Source organism: Peromyscus californicus, unplaced genomic scaffold (genome assembly GCF_007827085.1).
Source record: "Peromyscus californicus insignis strain IS unplaced genomic scaffold, ASM782708v3 Scaffold_3__1_contigs__length_106647218, whole genome shotgun sequence".
In the NCBI taxonomy this organism is placed as follows: domain Eukaryota; kingdom Metazoa; phylum Chordata; class Mammalia; order Rodentia; family Cricetidae; genus Peromyscus; species Peromyscus californicus.
Window position 1 is genome coordinate 33,860,933 of NW_026294551.1, and position 24,688 is coordinate 33,885,620.

General features: G+C 47.2%; 1 long non-coding RNA gene across 3 annotated transcripts in view; it reads right to left on the minus strand.

Annotated features, from left to right (window-relative positions):
• LOC128122303 (uncharacterized) overlaps positions 1–24,688 on the minus strand; it is an 84,614-nt gene that overhangs the window by 15,053 nt on the left and 44,873 nt on the right. For 2 of the 3 annotated variants that reach the window (XR_008222397.1, XR_008222398.1), the window contains 2 exons: positions 21,289–21,465; positions 14,310–14,413 (listed from right to left, as the gene is read on the minus strand). The exons of the other annotated variant lie outside the window; for it this stretch is intronic. This is a non-coding gene — a long non-coding RNA (uncharacterized LOC128122303). The remainder of the gene's footprint in view (positions 1–14,309; positions 14,414–21,288; positions 21,466–24,688) is intronic. 3 annotated transcript variants of the gene reach the window in all.

A 24,688-nucleotide genomic window follows, 5' to 3' on the forward strand; every position in this document is an offset into this window, starting at 1 on the left:
ATCACGTTGGGGAAATCAATGTGGCAGAAACTCAAAGCAGCAGGTCACATTGCATATGCAGTCCAGAAGCAGAGAGGATGAATGAATGCATCTGCTGAGGTGGTCACATGTGTTCCCCTTCATTCTGTTAATAGTGTGAATTACATCAATTGATCTTTCAGTAGTGAACCATCCTTGCATTCTCGATCTAAATCATATTTACTGATAATGCATTTTTGTATATTGGTGCATTTGATATGCTAATGGTAGAGGGATCTGCCAGAAGTGACAGATCAGAGTCAGGCTACTGCAGTGGCAGAAGCATGCAAGGTATGGAGCACAGGAAACCTCAGGGAGGGGACTCCAGACATCCGTGAAGAGTTCACTACAGGTGACTGGATCCCTCCCATGCTGCTCATGCTCAGTGTGGCAGCTGGACAGAGACTCCAGAGACAAGAACATCTGGAGCCCTGGAGCTCTGCTCTAACCCTGTTGGAGAACACCAAGTACACCAAGAAAGACCCTAGAAAGAAACAAGGACAGGGACTGGAGAGATGGCTCAGCAGTAAAATCACTGCTCTTCTAGGGAACCTCAGTTCAATTCCCAGCACCCACACGGCGGCTCACACCTGTCTGTAACTCCACTTCCAGGGGAGTGAAACCCCCACACAGACATACATGCAGACAAAACACCAATGCACATAAAAATTAAAACTAAATCATTTAAAAAAAAAAAAAGGTTTAAGAGCTGGAGACATGGCTCAGTGGTTAAGAGCACCGACTGCTCTTAGGTCCTGAGTTCAATTCCCAGCAACCACATGGTGGCTCACAACCACTTGTAATGAGATCTGGTGCCCTCTTCTGGCCTGCAGGGACACATGCAGGCAGAATAGTGTATACACAATAAATAAATAAATCTTAAAAAAAAAAAAGATTTATAACCAGTTGGGTGGTAGTGGCACACACTTTTAATGCCAGCACATGGGAGGCAAAGGCAGGTAGATCTCTGTGAGTTTAAGGCCAGCCTAGTCTACAGAGCGAGTTTCAGGACAGTCAGAGCTACACAGAGAAATCCTGTCTTGAAAAAACAAAAAACAAACAAACAAAAAGGAAGAAATAAAGAAAGAGAGAGTGAGAAAGGACATAGTCCAGGAGGAAGGGCTGAGCCTTTGAATCTCAGTGCAGACTGACAGAGGCCAAGCTTGTGTACGAGGCTCTCTTCCAGGTGATTCTAAGTTGTGCTGATGTGACAGAACTAACCATTACAGAAGGGCTTGCTCTGTCTCATAGTTTGAGGGTGTGTTCCATCATGGCAGAGAACTCACAATCACAAGAGCTTGGGGAAGCTGGTCCGTCCTGTCTGCAGTCAGGAAGCAGAGGCAGATGAATGCTGGTGTTCATCTCTTTGTCTCCCTCTTTATTCAGACCAGGACTCCAGCCCATGGGATGGTGCCACCTACAGTTAAGGTGGATCTTCCCACCTAACCTAGCTAATTCCTCACAGACATGCCTGGAGGCTTGTCTTCTAGGTGATTCTAGAAGATTCTAGATCCTGTCATGTTGACAACGTTAACCATCACACTCACATGACAGTAGAATAACCATGTTAGAAAGAATAATTCAGTGTCACTCAGAACATTCACAGTGCTGTATATAATCATCATGTCAATCTAGTTCCAAAACATTTTTATCACTACACAGTAAAGCCCTAAGCAGGGCCTGGTGGAGTAGGCCTATAATCTCAGCCACTTTGGAGGCAGGATGATACCAAAGTCAAGGCCTGCCTAGGACAGAGAGCAAGTTCAGGGCCAGCCTAAACAATTGAGGTTCAGTCTCAAAATAAATACTAAACACATAGTGCTATGTATGGGGGCTATGTCTGTGATCTTAGTACTCAGGAGGCCAAGGCAGGGAGAATGAATGCTATGAGTTCCAGGCTAGCCTGGGCTACAGAGTGAGACTCTGTCTCAAAAAACTAAAATGTCGGGTTTGGTAGCACAGCCTTTGATCCCAGCACTCAGGAGGCAGAGGAAGGCGGATCTCTGTGAGTTCAAGGCCAGCCTAGTTTACATAGTGAGTTCCAGGCAAGCCGAGGTTACATAGTGAGACTTTGTCTCAAAACAAATAAAGAACTAACTAAATAAAATAAAAGACTTCAGTGATGGAGCATTTGCCTAGCATGCCTAGGGCAACCCTGTGGCAACTGAGCAGTCCCTGGTGATTTACTGGTAATAAACCATAAAGAAATTCATTTTAAAAAACAATTCTTAGGTAAACTTATATTCTACCATTTATTAAAGATGAAAACAAATATGATTACTAATGCTAGCTTATTTAGACATAACGAGTTAAGTTTTGCCTGGATGTTTGACACTGTAGGTGGAGGGTACCTTCAGAGATTTTTTCAGAGTTGACCATTATTTCAATTTCATAATTGAAAATGATGAGAACATCACTGTGTATAAATACATAGTACAAAACAGTTTGGAGCCATTTCAGAAGTTGCTAGAAATCCTGCCCCCATCCCAAGCCAAAATTAATTTAATACTCTTTTTAAAAATACAACTAATAATAAACGGGACCTCTTGAAACTGAGAAGCTTTTGTAGGGCAAAGGACACGGTCAACAAGACAAAATGACAGCCTACAGAATGGGAAAAGATCTTCACCAACCCCACATCTGATGTCCAGAATATATAAAGAACTCAAGAAACTAGACATCAAAATACCTAACAGTCCAATTAAAAAAATGAGCTATAGAGCTAAACAGAGAATTCTCAACAGAAGAAGCTCAAATGGCTGAAAGACATTTAAGGAATTGCTCAACATCCTTAGTCATCAGGGAAATGCAAATCAAAATGACTCTGAGATACCACCTTAGACCTGTCAGAATGGCTATGATCAAAAACACTAATGACAGTCTATGTTGCAGAGGACGTGGAGCAAAGGGAACACTCCTCCACTGTTGGTGGGAGTGCAAACTTGTACAGCCACTCTGGAAATCAGTATGGTGCTTTCTCAGAAAATTGGGAATCAATCTCCCTCAAGACCCAGCTATACCACTCTTGGGCATATACCCAAGGAATGCTCAATAATACCACAAGGACACATACTCAACTATGTTCATAGCAGCATTATTTGTAATTTCCAGAACCTGGAAACAACCTAGATGCCCTTCAACTGAAGAATGGATAAAGAAAATGTGGTACATATACACAATGGAGTACTATTCAGCAGAGAAAAACAATGACATCATGAGGTTTGCAGGCAAATGGATGGAACTAGAAAATATCATCCTGAGTGAGGTAACCCAAACCCAGAAAGACAAACATGGTATGTACTCACAACTCATAGGAGGATACTAGATGTAAAACAAAGATGACTAGACTGCAACCCACAGCTCCAGGGAGGCTACCTAGAAAACAGGACCCTAGGAAAGACACAGGGATCGTCCCGAGACGGAGAAATAGATGAGATCTACATCAGCAAACTGGGGGTAATGGGGAGTAATGGAGGGCAAGGGTAGGGGGAAAGAAAGCTTAGGGGAGCAGGAGGTCCTAGCTGGATCAGAAACAGAGTGGGAGAACAAGGAAAGAGATACCACGATAAATGAAGACACCATGGGAATAGGAGGAAGCAGAGTGCTAGAGAGGTCCCGAGGAATACACAAAGATGACTGCACTATAGACTACTGGCAAAGGTCGAGAGGGTGCCTGAGCTGACCTACTCTGGTGATCAGATGGCCAAACACCCTAACTGTCATAACAGAACCCTCATCCAGTGACTGATGGAAGCAGATGCAGAGATCCACGGCCAAACCCCAGGCGGAGCTCCAGGAGCCCAATAGATGAGAGAGAGGAGGGATCATATGAGCAAGAGATATCAAGACCATGATTGGAAAAAGTACAGAGACAACTAGCCAAACTAGTGGAAACACGTGAACTGTGGACCAATAGCTGAGGAGTCCCCATGGAACTGCACCAGGCCCTCTGAATAAGTGAGACAGTTGTTTAGCTTGAACTGTTTAGGAGGCCCCCAGGCAGTGGAACCGGGACCTGTCCTTGGTGCATGAGCTGGCTTTTTGGAACCTAGTGCCTATGCTGAGACACTTTGCTTAGCCTTGGTGCAGGGAGGAGGGGACTGGACCTGCTTCAACTGAATGTACCAGGCTCTGCTGACTCCCCAGAGGAGACCCTGCCTTGGAGGAGGTGGGAATGGAGGGTGAGTTGTGGGGGGGGGGGGTTAGGCTGAGGGGTGGGAGGAGGGAGGACAGGGGAATCAGTGGTTGGTATGTAAAACCAAATAGAAATTCTCTTAATAAAAAGAAAAAAATACAACTCAACTCAGCAACTCAAAGAGCCACTTATTTCCTTTTTATTTACTGTGTATTTGTGAATGCAGAGGGGTGTGTGTGCACCACAGCAGACAGAAGATAACTTTTAGGAGTCAGTTTTAGGAGGCAATGGAACCTGGGGATCAGACTCAGGCTGTCAGGGTTACATAACACGTGCTTTTACCCTCCTGAGCCATCAAACGGCAATTTTTAAAATCAATGTGATCCAAATATATGAATATACTAATTATATCCAATATACTATATATCCAAATATACTAATTTCATCCTTATATGCTGAGGAATGACAGCAGGACTACAGGAATGATCTGTTTTCTATAATTAAACCACCATCTTCTGTAAAAGCAGAAGACTGAGGATATGTTAAAGCTTTTCATCATGCCAGTCTCGAACCCAAGCCCCAATGTTTCTTCATGATTTTTTCATGACCTGGTGGCATGCAAAGAGTCGAGTGTATATGTGCACTTAAAAACCAAAGCTGCAGAGCTAGACAGGCTCATGATGGCCCTTGTGTGAAAAGCCACCTCACAGGGGTCACCTCAGGAAAGACGTAAGACAACCAAGCCACTTGGCATTTGTAAAGAAACAAAGGTTGGCCAGTCATGATGGCCCAGGCCTGTGATCCTAACACTTGGTTGAGAATTTGAGGCCCGCCTGGGTTACACAGGAGACCCTGTCTCAAATATCTCAAATAATAAACTAATAAATAAGTAAATAAAAAGAGGGGCTTGGGAAATGGTTCAGTCAGTCAAGGGCTTCCCATGCAAGCATAGGCACCTGAGTTAAGATCCAGAGCACCCATGTAGAGAGCCAAATGTGATGACCACACCTGTAACCCCAGCACTGAGGGAATGGAGACAGGAGGGTCCCTGGGGCCTAGCTGAATTTATGAGCTTCGGATTCAGGGAGAGATCCTGTCTCAAAAAGATTAGGAGGAGAAGTACGGAGGAAGATATCTGATGTTGACCCCAGCCTCCACGTGCACACACATGCACATGAATGAACACATGCATGCACATGCACACGCACACACACACACACACACACACACACACACACACACACACACAAGCAAGCTTCAGCTATCAGCTGTGTCCTGCCTTGTTTGGTATACAGCTCCAGGCCTTATAAACACAGGGCTTTAAGGCTGTAAAGAAAATCCTCACAAGGAAATTTCCCCCAATGGAAAGCTAAGTAGACTGCAGACCCTTGCCCTTCACACAATAGAGCTGCCTACGGGCTCCGGACGAGCTGATGAATACCACCGTCCAATTCTCTCAGACGTTATTGAAGGATCATTTCCTCCTTTGAAGTAGAGCGAGGGCATTTGTGTGTGTGTGTGTGGGGGGGGGTGTTTCCAAGCCTGTAAGCCTCAAAAACAACCGCCCCTCAAATTCCAGTTGTGGGGTGGCTCTTCCAAAAAAAAAAAAAAAAAAAAAGAAAGAAAGAAAAAAGAAAATAATTAGAAAAACACTTTTATCTTCCTGAGAGATAAACTCCAAGATTCCAAAATACCCCCAAAGTGAGAAAAATGTATTGTCTAGTATGTGTTTCAAACATGGGGACAGGAGAGTGGAGTGGCTGACCTTGGGCCTGGTGTCTAGGATCCCTTTCAAAACAATGCTGCATGAGCGCAATGCCCCATCAACTCATGAGCCAGACAGCTGAGTTCCCATGATGCAACTCGCTGGCAGGTTAAGAGAGCACATCTCTCCTTGAGTCACGTGTTCCTGATCGCTGTGAAACTTTGCGAGCTATTGCTGGTGTCCTGGCTGCCGGGAGTCGTTGCTGCTTGTTTGATGTTACGTGATTGTTAGTTGATGCACTGACAGCGGGTTGTGCGTATATTTTACTTGCTACTAAAAATTCTTCTTGTGCCAGGCGGTGGCGCACGCCTTTAATCCCAGCACTCGGGAGGCAGAGCCAGGCAGCACTCGGGAGGCAGAGCCAGCCTGGTCTACCGAGCAAGATCCAGGACAGGCACCACCAAAGCTATACAGAGAAACCCTGTCTCAAAAAACCAAAACCAAAATCAAAACAAAACAAAACAAAGAAATTCTTGTGTGATTCAAGGAATTCTGGTGATATCGAACAATGGCTCTTGTTTTTCTGAGTGAACAAATGCTGGAGTTGTAGGTAACGAATGTGGAGAGCTTCCTGGAGGGGAGGCATCAATCAAAGCCAAAGTAGGGCAAATGCTTAGCTTGGCCTCTTCTCCGGAACCAGAGAGGCCGCTGGCTCTATGGGCACTCTAGCAGTCCTGAGGCTCACAGCAGAGGACCAGAGCATCCTGCTGAAGCCCTCTCTTGTTCTCCGAGCATGCTCATTACCATACAGATTCTAGGGTCTGCAAAGCTGGCAGTATTGCCTATGTTCCAGGATGTCCCAGGCCCCAGCCTAGGCTGGAGCTGACCTCCCTGGGAGTTTGGTAGGGTGTGGGAGTCCGTTCTCAGGTTCCTTGTGGCTTTACCCAGCAGGTCCGCATAGAGGATGATTAGGACCACGGGCCTGAGTGCAGGTGTCTGAGATGGTCTGCACTTGGCTGTGCTGGGGGAGGAGGTCTTTTGCTCCACCCCTTGGCGTCTCTATAAAAACCCTGGGACAGAGACAGTCGGGGCCCGTTGGAATAGGTTTCAGGCCCTCTCGAGGCTATCCTTTATTTTCTATCTGTTTATCTCCGCAAGATTCTCCGCAATAAATCCTTCTATCTAATATTTCCTGCTGCTCGCACTCAAGAAAACTCTGGGGAACTGTGGGGGTGGTTGGGTAAACGCCCCACAGTAGGGTATCTACAAATACGGGTGTCTGTGATCTTGGTTACTCCTTTGTTTCTTTTGAAAATATTTTATTTTTATTTTATTTGGGAGTGGGTGGGATGTGTACCATGGCTCTTGACTTACAGGAGGCAGTACTCTCCTTCCACATGTGAGTCTCAGAGACTGAATCCAGGTCATCAACTTTGGTGGAAAATGACATTATCTGCTGAGCCATCTTGCTGGCCTCGTTTCTTTGCTTCTTCATCTCCAACACAGACCTAGAGTCTCATGGTGTCAGTATTACTATTAGTCACAACCGGTCACAGCCAGCATCTACTGAGTGTTGACAGTGTGGGAGTCTGCTGTACTCTTAGAATGGGGTATTTTATTTGATATTCCCAAGAATCCGCTAGGGTTTAACCCTACCCTACAATAAACAGCCTGATGCGGAGAGGCCAAGCGACTTGTCCATAAGTGGAAGAGTAAGAGACAGACTTAGACAATAGATCTGTAGGGGATCTGCAGGGGGAACTCTGATGAACAATCTCTGTCTCTGTATGACCTTGTTTCCATGAGTGTGGGCAGATCCCGTGACTATTAACAGTACTTGGTAGTGGTGATAGGTATCATACGCTCCCCAGGATTATATGCCTTCTGTAAAATGCTGTATTAGGCAACTGGAGCAAGACAGTCTCCTGATGGCTTCAAGGAAGCAAAGCATCCCTGCAGTGAACTATTCATGGGCCAATCCCCATGGGGAGAATGAGTGGGTAACCTCCAGGGAATGAAGTCTTCTTCTATTCCCAGCCAGGGAGAACTTACACACACACACACACACACACACACACACACACACACACACACACACACGAATTGGGACCTCACATCTCAGGGAAGCACACAGACTGGCTGTGTCAGTTACTCTTCTGGTGGTGGTGAGCAAAGACCTGACAGAATTCAATCAAGAGAGAAGAGGCTTAGTTTGGCTCACAGTTTTAGAGGGCCTATATAAGCCCCTGGAGCCACACGAGTGACCAGGCCCCTCCCCTGAAGACCTCTAACTGCCAGGTTCCACCCACAGAATACTCTCACTGCCCTAACTTCAGGACCCTGCCCCCATTCTGCAGAGCAAAAAGCCCAGTCTCTGGACATGAAATCCCACCAATCTCCACCCTGGAAAGCTCCACCCTGAAAAGTTCCACCCCCTTCCCAAGAAGCTCTATATAAGCCCTCTTCTATCCTGTTTAGTTTGCTACTGTTTCTTGCTGGAGCAGAGGCAGCCACCCTCCTGGTATTTTCCCTCCCAATAAATCTCTTGGGTGAGGTTTGTTGTGCGGTGTGACTTTGTGGTATTCCTTGGCTTCCAGCTGCCAGGATACCTTCCCATCCGAGCTGCAATGCTTATTACATTTGGTGCTGTGACTCAGATAGGCTCTCCTAGTGCCTGCATTTCCCATCCTGGTCTAAGCTGCCCTGGGACCCTATCCTCCATCTCCAGTCCACCTGCAATAGACTCACCTTCTGACTCACTGCTCGCTCCGCACCCCATCCACTAGCACCAAATAGGCAAGTTTTCCCTTTGGTAGGTGTAAATGTTTCCCTGAGTCTGAGGAAGTGACCGTTGAGTGTCCAGCACCCCTCTAGTACTCTTGGAAGCGGAGTTACCCTCAGCCACGGTCTTTAAGGCTACATCTGGCCCTCTTCACCTGACCACACTCCCCCACCCTTGGAGCTGCAATCAGGCAGTTTCCTTCGGCCCAGCTGGGTTAAAGCATCCCTTTCTGTGCTCCCCGCCCCCACCCCCGTCTTCCCCACAGAAAGGAGCCACAAAAGCCTCCTTTTTCCAGTCCTTTCCTCTGGATGAGACCCTGCCCTGGAGCTCAGTTTTCTCTTTCCTTCTCGCCTCTGTGGAAGCCCTGGTACCAGGCACCCGAGTCTCTCCACTGGCTTAGCCAGGCTAAGCTTGCTACACTTGACCCCTTTGAGTTGGGTGACGACCCTCTAAATGGCTTGTTTCTCATTTGTTCGGTCCTCCCTGAGTCCAGGGGACGCCCGTGACTACAGGCTGCAGTGACCTTTTCCCTCACCTCTCTCATCCATGGGAACTCAGCACTCCATACCCTCCCATTACCCCTTGGGATGCCTCTTAGAAAACTTCCAGCCTCTCTACCTGACACCTGACCTGAAGGGCACTAAATTTACTCGTTTTTGCAATCAAATTTGGCTTCAATACCCTTAGATAATCAATCCAAAGGGCCACCTACTGGCACCTTAGATCCTATTATTATTCGGAACCTTTGCAAATAGGAGAGAGATTTCCCCAGTCCTTATTTCTCTTCTCCAAGCCCTGTTTGTTTTTGTCTAGTCCCCCGCCCCAACACACTGTGTGAATGCCCTGTCCTTTAAGTGGGAGTTACGAGCGATGGAGACCTAGAGGGAGGGGGAGAAAGCAAAGGGTAGGCCAGCTGCAGCATGCCCACACCCTGCACACACTCCTCCCTGGCTGGTGCATCTCTCAGCTCCTTCCTGTGGTGTCCTCTGTCTGTGTCCAGGGTTCAAACATCCCTACCTTAAAGCCTTCTTTGTTAGCTCACTGGATTCAGTTTTTCCGGGATTCAGGGGTCTTTTAGGTATGAGGGGCATTGGACCACTTTTATGCTGTCCCACTTCAACTGAAAGCTGACTCTGGAGTTAGGGTGTGGCTCCCCCTCCTCTAGACCCAAGCATGCTTGTTTACAAGGTTTCCTCCAAAGTCTCTGTCCCACATCAGGCGAGCTACCTGTTTTGTGAGAGAAAGGAGAGCAAAACAAAATCAAGGGACAGGCTATTCCCACTGGGGACTACTGCTACTCATCTCATGCGCTTTTGGTTTTGTTCTCTAAAGCTTTTGCTAGGTCTAAATCTTGCCTCAAAGATCTGTAAGCATGTTGGGTAAGGTTACCAGTCTGAAAAATCTGTAACACTGGGGTTAATAGTAAAAAATCTATACTTAGGTAATCTTAAAGGAACCATGTGGTGTGATGCCATTTTAGGATAAACCAACCAAGGAGGAAACAACTCCCAGCTACGAAGCCCAAGCCAAATAATTCCTGCCCTATTTTCTATCACACTAGTGAACCTTCCCTTATCAGCCTCAGCCAGTAGCCCCTTCTCTTTCATGTTTCCCTTTCTCCCTCCTCAGCAACAGGCTGCCCACCCAGTCAGGGCTGAGTGTGTGGCATTAAAGCACAGTACTCGATATCACATGTAAGACCTTGCTCTATGAAAACCAACTGTATATCCAATATATTACCCAACAGTACAACCTCACCTTCCACGATGTTTATACGATTCTTGCCAACAATCTTCTCCCGGAGGAGTGTAGGCAAGTCTGGGGCCAGGCGGTGGCAGTCCCCGACGAAGACCCTGAATGGGATTACAGTACCCCAGGAGGCATCCTAGCTAGGAATGGATTTATAACTTGCCTCCTGGCCAGTATCCACAAGACCACCCTTAAGGTGGTAAGTTATGAAAAAGTCCAAGGGGGTCATCCAGGAAAAGCACGAAAACCCATCTCAATTCCTAGGCCACCTTACAAAGGCCCTCTTGCAGTATCCCAATCTGGATCCCGAGACCCTGGATGGGAAACAAGTTCTTATGACCTACTTCTCCCAGGATTTCCCTGATACTAGGGCCAAACTCAAACGTCTAGGGAGAGGACCCCTGACTCCACAGGCAGAGGTCTTCACTGTGACCTTCAAGGTAAACCACGGGAGAGAGGAAAAAGCCCCAAACAAAAACACCTGAGGAAGGCCAAGGCCTCTCAGCTGGCCAAGGCAAAAACCCAGGCTCTCTGGTCTCCTAAAGCCCAAGAACCTCTGTGTCCTTGATTCAAATGCGGTCAGGAGGGCTCATTGGGTCCAGGCCTGTAAAAACCCTCATAAACCACCCAGACCATGTCCAAGGTGCCATCAACAAGGACACTGGGGTGTTGGTTGCCCCTATGTCCCTTGCAGCATGGGGACATCAAGCCCAGATGGCCCTTCATCTCACCTCCTTGGTCTGGCCATGAATGACTGAGGGGGCCTGGGGTCCCTTGGCCTGGCCACCGCCATCTCTGACAGCAAGCCTCAGGTAGTTATCACAGTATCAGGGCCATCCTTCTCCTTCCTTCTGGACACTGGGCCCACTTCTTTGGTCCTGACGAAGTTTTAGGGACCCACCTCTCCTTCTCATTCTTCTATTTTTGGAGTAAGGAGACAGCCTTACCAGGCTCACCAAACCCCAGCACCGAGCTGTATCTTTAGGGGTATTTCCCTTACCCATTCCTTCCTAATGGTGCCAACCTGTACCATCCTCTTGCTGGGAAAGGACCTCCTAGCCAATGTGGGAGCCTCTGTTTATTTTGTTCCCCCCATTCGTTTGACCCCAAGCTCACCAGCCATTCCCTTCCTCCTTCTCCAAACCACACGATCTGACACACCTCTTCTTTATCAATCTCTCAGGTAGATCGCTGGGTATGGGACACCTAAAACCCCTCTACAGCCAAACATCACAGCCCTTATCATTCAACTACAAAACCCCAACAAATATATAACCCAGGCTCAATATCCATGTTCTTTCCAAAACCTCAGGGGACTTAAGTCTCTCATCTCTGACCTAAGAAAGAATCTTCTGCTCCTCAGTTCTCCCTTTAATACCCACATACGCTCAGTTATAAAAACCAATGGAACCTACCACTCGGTTCAGGATCTCTGACTTATCAACTCAGCAGTAGTTCCCCTTCACCCCATAGTGCCCATGTCTTAACATTTCAAAATGACCCAAGTTGCTGATTTGACTCTTAAGATGTGTGCAGACCATTTGTTTCTTCTGGCTTCTGCTACCCATCATATTTAGTTCCAAATTCTTCGGCTGCTTCTCCCTCCACCTGCTCTATCCATCCATCTCTCCTCACCTACTTGGTAAACGTCCTCTCACTGGCTCCTGGAGCCTGCTACACCCTCCAGGGCCTCACCATGTGGGCAGCCCTCCCTGTTTTCTGGCCTCCTCCCCCTAGGAGCTGCCTGCTAAGCCCCACAGCTTCCTTAAGCCCATCTGGGCCTCTTGTCCCCCCTGTCTCTCAGCTCCCACTTGGAACTCATAGAAACTCCCTCCAGCGAGTTCACTTTGCGACCCTTCCCCACTTCCTCCATGGACTCCGATTTTATGAAAGCCTCTCTTTGGCCTTAGTACAATTCAAACGGCCAAAACTGACATTCTCAATTTTCAATGATGATGACTTCTGCCACTGTACAAGCAAATGATCCAAAATTCTCTTGTATCTAAACTTGCTTTCTTTTCTTTTTCTTCTTACCTACACCTATCTGGGGTAGCTCTTACACATGGATGTTTATTGTCCAAGAGACCCTCACCTCTAATCAACAGTCCGTCCTGGCTGTCAAAGGCTGCTTCAGTCTCCTCTAACTCCCTATCCATCTCTCCATCACTGGGGCTTATCACCTCTGCATGCTTTCTCTATTCCTGTATGATAATTCCTGTACTGAAAATAAAAATCATAAAAACAGGGTTTATGATAGAATTTAAAAAACAATGCTTGCCGGGCGGTGGTGGCGCACGCCTTTAATCCCAGCACTCGGGAGGCAGAGCCAGGCGGATCTCTGTGAGTTCGAGGCCAGCCTGGTCTCCAAAGCGAGTTCCAGGAAAGGCACAAAGCTACACAGAGAAACCCTGTCTCGAAAAACCAAAAAAAAAAAAAAAAAAAAAAACAATGCTTGTTTAATGAGGTATTAAAGCTGCACCTTCATGTACTCATACAGGAACGTACAAAAGTTCTAAAGGTCTGAGAATGTGAAAGCTTAAGTGAGCACTGAGGATAACTTCAGTTCAGAGGGTCTAAGAAAGTGTTGTCTGGGGATGTGGAAGCTTAAGTAAGTTTTTTTTTTTTTTTTTTTTGAGACAGGGTTTCTCTGTGCAGTTTTGGTGCCTGTCCTGGATCTCGCTCTGTAGACCAGGCTGGCCTCGAACTCACAGAGATCCGCCTGGCTCTGCCTCTCAAGTGCTGGGATTAAAGGCGTGTGCCACCACTGCCCGGCAGCTTAAGTTAAGCTTCAAAGGTATAAGAAAGTGCTATGTAAATGAAAGATCTGAAGGTGTAAGAAAGTGTTTTAAGGTGTCATGTAAATGAAAGTTCTGGAGGTATAAGAAAGTGATTTAGGGTGATGGAAAATGTTTCAGATTTCTTTCTTCTCTATGCTACTGTTAAATCTATCCTTAATGGTTCAACTAGAGCACTTACACAGTAGGGTCTGGAGACCACTCACCAGCAGGTTGCCAAAAGGAGATACTTATCCCTATGACACCTAAATCAGCTTCTAAAACACCTGTTCCCTATTCCTTCTTTCTCTATGATCAAATTAGAGATCACTGTCGATGTTGGCCAGATGTAGGCTGCCCTTAGCAGTCCTATAAGAGATAAGATCCGACAACTTCAGAAAGACCTTCAAAAACGTAAGACACAGCTTGCTGCCTCTGGCCAGTGGGTCACTGAGGGTTCAGTATGACACTGGATGCCGCCCTTCTCACCCTCTTTCCCTTCTCTTCTTAATCCTACTGTTTACACCCTGCCTTATAAACTTCCTGTCTAGATTTCTTCAACAACAGATCCAAGAGATTTCTAACCAGACTTTCAACCAGTTACTATTACAGGATCGCCAGTCCCTAGCTACGGGGCCAGAGACCTGCAGCATGTAGTTACATCCTGGCTGTAACCAGGATGCCCAAAGAACCTTGATCCCCTGATTCAGCAGGAAGTAGTCTAATGATAACATCGCCCCCTTTCCTGTGACCTGATTGTTTATCATTACTAAACAAAAAAGGGGGGAATGTAAGCACCTCGAGCCAGGCCCCTCCCCTGAGGACCTCTAACTGCCAGGTTCCACCCACAGAATACACTAACTGCCCTAATTACTAGACCTTGACCCCACCCTGCAGAGCAAAAAGCCCAATCTTTGGACATGAAATCCCACCAATCTCCACCCTGGAAAGCTCCACCCTGAAAAGTTCCATCCCTTTCCCAAGAAGCTCTATATAAGCCCTCTCTGCTGTTCAGTTTGCTGCTGTTTCTTGCTGGAGCAGAGGCAGCCACCCTCCTGGTATTTTCCCTCCCAATAAATCTCTTGGGTGAGGTTTGTTGTGCGGTGTGACTTTGTGGTATTCCTTGGCTTCCAGCTGCCAGCATACCTTTTCATCTGAGCTGCAAGGCTTACAGCCTAGGCAACCATACGGGGAAGTCATGATGGAAGGCTTCGAATGTTTGAGGTGCAGCTTGTTCACGTCCTGGTAGGCTGAGAAGCAAAGAGAACAGAGCCAGGAGTGGGGATATAACTATCAAAAGCCTGGCCTGAGGGGCCAACCTCCACCAGCTAGGCACCACATCCCAGCTGGACACCGCATCCCAGCTAGGCAGACTCCCCAAACAGCACCATCAGCTGGGGTCCCAGTGCTCAAAGCTCGAGTCTAGAGGGTAGGTCCACTTCATATTCAAATAGTAACTAACACTGGCCAGTTCCTGGACTTCAATCTGTGAGACCCTGAGCAGAGTGTCCTCCAACCCAAGCTCAGACTCATGACCAATAAACAGAGATACCGTGTGTGTGTGTGTGTGTGTGTGTGTGTGTGTGTGTGTGTGTGTGTGTTAAAGATGGAATCTTATGTAGCCCAGGCTCACCTCAGACTCACTGTGCTTTTCCTGTTTCAGCTTCTTGGGTTTGAAAATTACAGGTATGCGTTATCATGTCCAGCAAGTATGTTGTGTTAACACGGTTTGTCTGTGTTGATTTCCTACAGCTTTTTCCTAGAAACTTAGACACAGAGAGACTAGAGAGATGGCTCACGAGTTAAGAGCATGTAGTCCTCTTACAGAGGACCTGGGTTCAGTTCCCAGCACCCACATCAGGCAACACATGCACACAACCACAATTTAAAAAAAAAATAAATAAAACTTAAAAAAAAAAAAACCCTACCAGCCCATGAACTTAACCTCCCCAGTTTATCTTTGCAGCAGTTGCCTACACTTTGTGTCCTCTCCCCCTACCTTTTCCTCTCTCAAGAAGTTCCCACATAGTATCTTTGAAAGGGACCAGTGTAAGCCCGGTGCGACAGTGCATGCCTGTGTTCCCATCATTCAGGGAGCTGAGGCAGGGGGATGATGAATTGAAGGACAGCTGGGCTGCAGAAAGATACCCTGTCTGAACAAAGCAGAGAAAGATAGGGGAGGGGAGGGGAGAGGAAGGGAGGGGAGGAGGGGAGGGGAGGGGAGAGGAAGGGAGGGGAGGGAAGGGATGGAAAAGGGAGTGGAGAGAAAGGAAGAAGTGGGAAGAAGAGGGAGAAAGAAAGGAGAAGACAGACTGGGGGGAGGAAAGAGGAGGGGAGGGAGGGGAAGAGGGGAGGGAAGGGAAGAAAGGAGTGGGGGAAGGAAGGAAGGGCAGAGGACAGGGGGGAGGAGGGGAGAGGGACTGGAAGGAGGAATCCTGACTGTGTTCTGCCCAGGAGGCGGGAAACAGTGGGCCACGCACAATCAGCTCTCTATCTGAAAGTCTGATCAGCAAGACGCATGTGCTGCCGGCTGGCTGCCTTGTGACAGTTCTAGGCAAGTGGAGCCTTTGGATTAGGATTAAAGCTGTCACCCAAGGATCAGACCTAGCAGGAATGTGTCCCAGTGGTACCATGCAGTGGGAAGGGAGTATTCTGAGATCTGAATCAATGCTTATATAATTATGGTGTTTAATTGCATTAGCGCAGGGCTTTTGGGGCACATTTCACCTTGACTTTGAGGGCTGGAATTTAAAGTATGGCCTGCAGGCCACATGCAGTTGGAACGGTACCACATCTGTTAGATACTTTCAATCTATTGACTTCATTGAGCATGCCAGGAAAAAGTCAATAGCACAGAGCCAGGCCGCCTAGGCCGCCTGAGTGATTTTTCCAAAAATAAAACCCGAGTCCTGTGTTCAGAGACCAATAAAAATGAAAGGTTCTCCTTTTCTTGTTGACCATACATGTCCAGGCAGGCCTGTGCAGAGCCTTGGTGAACAAGGACTGCTGTGTAAGAGTATAGAAAGGCCTTCCCAGGGGACACTGGGTTCCTTCACTAGTTACCACAGCAAAATGGGAAGCCAGGCAAGTCTCCCCTCCAGGCAGAGTTGACACTGTCCTGGGGACCATGGGGTCACCTTTTCCCATCATGGTTTTCAAAGAAAGGGATAGGACATTCACAGCATGAACCTCAAGGCGCAGCCAGCTGAAGGCTGGGGTCAAGGGAGTAGCCTGTCCAGCCTGGAAGTGGCTGCCATGTTTCTCTGCAAGCTGCCCAGAGAAGAAAGACTCGTGGTTCATCTTCTTGTAGGGTCTCCAGGCACTAATGCCTTGTGTCTGTGTGCGACCGGAAGTGAGAGAACGCTCACCTGTTTAAAACTGTCCTTTGAGGTTGAGATGGGACTGGGTTGGTAGAAAGCTTGCTGGGCATGTGTGAAATCTTGGGTTTAATCTCCAGCACTTAGTAAACTGGAGATGGTGGACATACCTATGATGTCAGCATAAGCAGGAGGATCAGGAGCCAAGACCATCTCTGACTACATAGTGAATTTGAGGCCAGCCTGGGTACATGAGACTTTTGCTCAAAATACAAGGCCTTTGAGCAGCCTTAATAGGTAAAAGCACTTGCCACCCAAGCCTGATGATCAATTTCTGGAACTCACAAATGAAGGAGGTGTCTTAGTGACTGCTCTGTTACTGTGAAGAGACACCATGACCACAGAAACTCATAAAACAAAGCATTTAATTGGGGGTTGGCTTACAGTTTCAGAGGGTTAGTCCACTATGGTCATATCGGGGAGCATGGTGGTACACAGGCAGACACGGCCCTGGAGCTGAGAGCTTTATACCCTGATCCACAGGCAGCAGAGAGAAAGAGAGAGAACCTGGGCCTGGCATGGGCTTTTGAAATCTCAAAACCTATCCACAGTGACACACTTCCTCCAACAAGGTCACACCTTCTAATCCTTCTCAAGTAGTGCGTGCACCACCACTGCCTGGCCTAGAGAACCAATTCTTAAAAGTTTTCCTCTAGCCGGGCGGTGGTGGCGCACGCCTTTAATCCCAGCACTCGGGAGGCAGAGCCAGGCGGATCTCTGTGAGTTCGAGGCCAGCCTGGACTACCAAGTGAGTTCCAGGAAAGGCGCAAAGCTACACAGAGAAACCCTGTCTCGAAAAAAAAAAAAAAAAAAAAAAAAAGTTTTCCTCTGATTTCCACACATGGTCTGCAGCATATGTGCACACCCCATTATCACATCCCCACACACCCACCAACACCAACACCAACACCACCACCAACAACAAACAATAAAAACAACCAGACAATCATACTTAAAGTAACACTGAGCTTGAGCTTGGCTGTGGCCCTGGGCTCCCTGGCTCTGGAGTCCCTGAACTCACAAGCAAGAAATTTCTGAAAGCTAAACATTTAGTCTTAGCTGAACTTTAGGGCCTTGGCAGAAATGGAAGAGGACTTCCTCTTCCCTGAGGGTTGGATAGGAGCAAAGGTCCGAATCAGGGCCTTAGAGGAGGAGCAGCCTGGTCTTGTGGAGAAAAGAGCCTAGAAAATCAGGATTCCAGGGCTACCATCACACCTGCCACTCAAGTGGCCAGGTATAAGCTGGGGTCTCAGGTCTTGGAGAGGATCCAAAAACCAATAGAATTTTGGGCCAAATAGAGACAAGTAAGGTTGGATGTGGTACCTATGTTCCTAGCATGCAGGAGGCTGAATCAGGAGCCCGGGCTAAACAGTGAGACCCTGTCTCCCAAGAAAACAAGAGGAGGGAGAGAGACAAGAACCAACTTTAACTAGTCATTAAGAAACAACACCTAAGAAGATTCTGGAGAATCACAGAACAAAGGTGCGAGAGTCCCCAGGATTGTCGCTCACACCCCAGCTGTGAAAGATGCTTGCGAAAGACAACTGACCGGTCCTCAGAGACCTCGAGGGAAGAGGGTGCCAAGACCCCTCTCCCCATTGTCTTGCTCACTTCAATAAGTAGGGTGAGATCTCACCCATGCTGTGTGTCCCTCCTGAGTGTAACTCCATTCCACACTTCTGCACTTGAGACCTGTTCGGTGTCAAAGTCCATAAGTGCTTGATTGTTTCCACTTTATGTTGGTTATTTCTTATATTGTTCCCTCTTTCCAGGTCTCTCTCTCTCTCTCTCTCTCTCTCTCTCTCTCTCTCTCTCTCTCTCTCTCTCTCTCTCTGTGTGTGTGTGTGTATACACCTGTCTCTGTCTCTTTATTTTTTGGGGTTTCTTCTTCTTTTGTTTTGTTTTGAGACAAAGTCTTACTATGTAATCTTGGTGGCCTGGAACTCACTCTGTAGACCAGGCTATTCTGGCTTTGAACTCACAGAGATCCACCTGCCTCTGCCTCCCAAGTGCTGGTATTACCGGTGAGCTCCACCATGCCTGGCACTAGTTCCCTTACTCTGAAGGCCTACATTAAGTCCTGTTCATTTCACTTCCCTCCTGCTCAGCTAAGGGGTCTGAACACCTGTCTATTGGGGACCCTTCCTTTCCTTCCACTCCTAAAGGGGACACACTAATCTGCTATCATTTGCAAATAACTTGCAATATGAAGATGTCAGCAAAGGCGGATGGGGTGGTAGCCCTGTGATGGGGCTTTCACAGAGCCCCAAAGGGACCATTTGGAGGCTTACTTATGAGAAAGGAAGCATTGTCTATATTTGCCTCCAGAGTTGGAGATTTCTGTGTCACAAACCAATGACTTTAGCGATCATAATATTCACGGGCTTTTCCCGTGTAGGAGGGCTATATATTCCACTTTACTTCACGTATTTATTTGTTTGTGTGTGGGGTTGTATGGACTTGTGAGTGTGGATGTGTGCACAGTTTTGGTTATGTGCATGTGCAAGTGTGCATACGCGCATGCGTGGAGGCCAGAGGCTGACTTCAAGTGTCTTCCCTCAGTCACTTTCCACCTTTACGTTTTGAGACAAGAGTTTCTCACTGAACCTTAAGTTCATTGATTGGCTAGGCTGGTTGGCCAATGAGCTTCAAGGGGCCTTTCTGTGTGTCTCTCCCCCCCAGGCACGTACCATCACACCCAGCTTTTTATCTGGGTTCTGGGGATCTGAATTCCGATCGTCATGGGTGCATGGCAGGCATGTTACTGACTTAGCAGCTCCCAAGGCCACATTCCCACTTTATTAAGGGTGGACTTGATTATATGACCTGGGTCAGTGACACTTGGCAGAAGTGACCTATGCCTCTTCTAGATAGGAGCTTAGGGGACCCATGTGAATTCCTATGACATAAGCCTAGCAATAGCCTGCATAGGAGGCACCCCAACACCCCAAGTCCTGAAGTGAAGGATATATGACAGAACGATGCAATGCCACAATTGGCCAATTATATGACTAACTTAATCGAAGGAGCCCCTGAGACCTCTGGAATCACACAGGTCAGAGCACATATCCAGTCTGCTCAGATGGAGTACTCAGGTGTGTAGCAGGGTCCTGTGCTGTTGTTCCCTTTGGGGTCAGGGGCCAAGCAGGTGCAGAGTCAAACCACACAGACTCTGGGAGAATGTGGAAACAACATTTATTCAGGAAGAGGCAAGCCTTATATACCCTCTACCCCACCCTGGGGGGAGGTCTGATGAATATGCATCTGCTGGTGTGACATGGCTGCCTCTCATTGGTCCAGGTCATCTCCAGATCATGTTTCAGCTGCTGTTGCTAAGACCATCAGGCAGACCCAGGCTGGCTCTCAGAAAGTATCTTTTTTACTTGTTTGGGCCGTGTGGCCCTCAAGTCCATTAGGGATAGTTATCCTACACAGGTGGAGTACCCAGATAAAGGCCTGCTTGCTGGCTCATGCCCATAATCCCATCAATGCAGAAGCAGGAGGATCACTGCAAGTTTGAGACCAGCCTGGTCTACATAGTGAGTTCCAGGCCAGCCAGGGCTACACAGTGAGGCCTTGTCTTAATAAAAGGGTGTACGTATAACTTGGTAAAGTGCTTGCCTAGCATGCACAGGACCCTAGCTTCAATTCCCAACACTGTATACACCAAGGATGTTGGCACATGCCTAAAATGCGAGCCCTTGGAAGGTAGACACAAGAGGGTCAGAGGTTGAAGCCGACCTGGAATATATGAGAACCCGTGTCAAGATAAAACAAACAAGGGCTGGAGAGATGGCTCAGCAGTTAAGAGCACTGGCTGTTCTTCCAGAGGTCCTGAGTTCAATTCCTAGCAACCACATGGTGGCTCCCAACCATCTGTAATGAGATCTGGCACCCTCTTCTGGCCTGCAGGCAGAACACTGTATACATAATAAATCTTAAAAAAAAAAAAAAAAGATAAAACAAACAAAAACCCTAAAAACAAGAACAACAATAAAGATAGCCCAGTGCAATAATCCAACATCATTCTAGCTACCGGAGTGCCTGAGATGTCCATATAATATTTCATTGCCATTCTGTGCTTAAGATGAATCTTGTTTTCTGAGAAAGTCAAGGGAACACAGCGATTAGGTCACTTTCCCAGAACTGCAGGCAGAGCCAGACTTCACCCTCAGAAGGCTCAATCCCTTGCTTATTTTACCCCAAGGAGCTGCTTCAAGAGACCCTGGCCGGCCTCGAAGCAGTAGCACATGAAAGATGGCAGCTTCTGACTGGGTGTCCTCATCCAATTCTGTTTTTAGCTATCATGGCTCACAGTGCTAGGTTTCTGGCCTTTATCCTGGGTTAATGACTGAACACGTAATTGAGCTCCTGTAAACTTGAAGCGTCACAGGCTTTTAAAAAATGAGGTTTCGGGTCTGAGGGGATGACTTCATAAGGGCGCTTGAGGCAGAGCTTGAGTTATACCCCCCAGGACCCTGGACCCACAGGAGAGAAGGAGAGAACGGACTCCTACAAGTTGTTCTCTGACCTCTATACATTCCTTACCATGTGTGTGCACACACACAATAAGTAAATATTTTAAAAAATTTAAATGAACAAACCCCAGAAACCCTTTGCTGTTAGTGCCCATCTCCCCGTGTCAAAGTGGCAAAAAGTGGGTGCTTGACCTGAGCCTCCCATACCTCCCGAAGGAAGTCTGATGAGTGGGTTTCCTGCATTTGGGGGAAGGTGCTCGTCAGTCTCACCTTTGTGTGGCCGGCCAGTCTAGGCTTTGTGGGGAGCTTAGCAGAACAGGCTCCCCATTATCTAAAGGCCTGGGGCTCGATGACAGCTTTCCATTTCTGAGCTTGGCAGAACGGCCACCTTCCTCAGGAAACTCTGGCCGCTGTCTCCCCGGGAGAGGGAAACTTCTTGAAGGACCCCTTTCAGGAGAGGAAAAAAAAAATCACCGCCAAAGCTCCCATTGGCATAAACACACCTATTCAGGGCTCTCTTGCAGATTTCTAAAGAGATCTTTAAGTAGGAAAGACGCAGAAAAAAAAAGCAAAAAGGGGATTCCTAGAATTTGATTCAAAATGTGGGGACATAAATAAGAAAACAGCTCACAGACGAGGATTGGGGAGGGGAGCACTGAAAACCCTCGCAAGTTCTCCAGGCCAAACCCTTCATTTGGATCGTGACATTTTTCCTACTTGAGTTTTTACATAAATGGTTCTCTGGCTGTCTAGGCTATAATTTGTGTAACATTTAGCGATGGAAAAAAAGTTTAGACGAAAGCAACCGATTCACTTCACTTCTCAAGAAGCTGGCTTGGAGCTTTCTGCTCTTCTTAGAAGTTTACTTTCTTTATTAAAAACAAAAAATCAAAACCTTAACAATGGGCTGAGAAGACGGCTCCGTCTGGAAAACGTTGGTTGTGTAAACATGAAGACCTGAGTTTGAGCCTCAGCGCAATGTAAAAAGCCGGGCCTGGTGGCATGCACTGTACTCCCAGAACTGCGGAGTGGAGTCAGGCCGATCCTCAGGGCTTGTTGGCTGGCCAGCCCAGAGTAACCTGGCGGCCCCAGGTCCTAGTGAAAAACCTCGTGTCAAACAAACAAACAAACAAACAAACAAAAACAAAAACCAAACCCAAACCCAAACCCAAACCCAAACCCAAACCGAAGGCAGATGGTGCCTGAGGTACCATATTGGAGGGTGATCGCCCCCTACCCAAGCATTCATACACATTCGAATACACACCATTTTAAACGGTGTGTTGCGTTCATTTTTTTCTTTTTAAATTTTTTTATGGTGCCGAGAAATGAACCTACAACCTCATGCATTCTGAGCAAGTGCGCCAGTATTCAGCCCTGTTTTTTTTTTACTTTATTTTTAAATTTTTTAATTTATATGTATTAACAGTGTATATTAATAGGTTGGTGTGATATTTCCACACAAGTTTTCAACCTGCTCTGATGAAAGGCATCCTCCCTTAATCCATCCTTTCCCTGAAATTTCATATTTTGAAGGAGAGGTTTGAGACAGTTTTGCTAATATAGCTCAGGCTATCCTTGAATCTCAAGCCTCTTGCCTCAGCATCCTAAAGCTGGGATTACAAGGGTGTGCTGCCACATCCGGTTTTAGAAGCTCACTTTAAAAGATTTCTCTCTCTCTCTCTCTCTCTCTCTCTCTCTCTGACAGTACCTCATTTTTCCAGGTTGGCCTTGAACTCACTAGACAACTGAACTACCTTGAATTGCTGATCCTTTTGCCTCCACTCCGGAGTGTCGGGATTAAAGGGGTCCACCACCATGCCTGGAGTTTCTGACCAAAGCTAACCTTCACGCTCATTCTGAACTATACAAGTCAAAGACCATCCTTCAACCTGGGCAAAGGTGTGGCATGAGAAACAGAGAGAAAAAAATTAGTGGTCCAGAAGGAGTCACCTATGAGCATGCCAAGAACAGGTTGCTTATGTACCGGATGGTGATGGTTGTGTATGAATGTGTTAGGTTACTGCATGCGGTGGAGAGGTTGAGTGTGGCTAGCTCACCCTTGGGGGCGGTGGCATAGCTTCACACCGTATCTTGGTTTGGACTTAGAGTAAGGTTTCTGAATTGGTTTGTGAAATGTGACACTAAGAGGTGTGTCTAGGCAGGGGCTTCTGGGCTGCAGTCATATTGTACTGCAAATCTGCCCACTTTTCTGAATTATTCTGAAAAACCCTTTCCCGTTCCTTTCGTCTCCTTTCTAAGCTTCTCTTAACAGCTGGGGCCTTTTCCAACGGCATTGGGCTTCCTCACCCACAGAGGAGAGCCCATCACCATATGGAGGAATGGACCCAGGGAGGAGTCAGACACTCAGCGCTTACTTCCACAGGGCTGACTCCTTCAGTAGCCATAGGGCCAAAGTGTCTCCCGCCTTAGGATAACCTAGGATCAATCAATTAATTAAATAATTAATCTTTGTGCCTTTATGAGTGCTTTGCACGTCTTACAGAAGGAGCCCGAGTGTGGCGGCAGAAGAGGCTATTAATCAAACTTTGTGAATCTGGGTAAAATATGACCCACTGAGGCACTCCACTTGAAATTTCTCTGCCCTTAGAGCTCTCTAGCGCTCCTTCCGGAAGTTGGGACTGGGCTTCCGTCCCAGCCTTGAAGAGCTCTACGTCACATGCTCTGAGAAAAGGGACTATACTAGTGGGTCACTGGGTTCCCCACTCCCAATCCACCCATTGGGCACAATAAAAAATGTGAGTTAGCCAGGCAGTGGTCGCACCCGTCTTTCCCAGCACTCGGGAGGCAGAGCCAGGCGGATCTCTGTGAGTTCGAGGCCAGCATGGGTTACAGAGTGAGTTCCAGGAAAGGCACCAAAACTACACAGAGAAACCCTGGGGCTGGAGAGATGGCTCAGAGGTTAAGAGCACTGACTGCTCTTCCAGAGGTCCTGAGTTCAATTCCCAGCAACCACATGGTGGCTCACAACCACCCGCAATTAGATCTGGTGCCCTCTCCTGGCCTGCAAAGACACATGCAGGCAGAACACTGTATACATAATAAATAAAATTAAAAAAAAAAAAAAAAAAAGAAACCCTGTCTTGAAAAAAAAAAAAAAAACAAAAAACCTCCTCCCCCAAAAAAAGGAAAAAAAAGAAAAAAGAAAAAAAATGTAAGTTAGCTTGTGCTAAAAACCCATCATAGCAGGCATTACCCAGACTCTTTCTAACTGTGCCCTACTCTGCTCACCTCTGAACAAACAGCTACTGATTTGCTTCTCAACAGGTAATCATGTTCTTTGGCACGGGTACGGGGCAGGGGACTTAGGCAGTCCTTAGAGAATGAACCACGATTGGTCCAAGCTAACTGCTATTAGACTCCTGCGCTCATGTTCGATGGAAGTGATGGATAAGTGATGTCTGGAGTGTAGCTCAGTCATAGAGCACACGCTTAGCATGAACAGTGTCCCAGGTTTGACCCTCCAGTGCAAGGAAAAGGAGAAAAAAAACCTTATTTGACCCAATCTTGGCAAATACTAAGAAGTAGAGTGCTTGGGCTTCTGGGAAAGATTTCCCTGATAAAAAGGGCACTGAGGGGCAGTGAGGTGGCTCAGTAGGAAGAAGAGCTTGCTGTCAAGTCTGAGGAGCTGAATTCCATCCCTGGATCC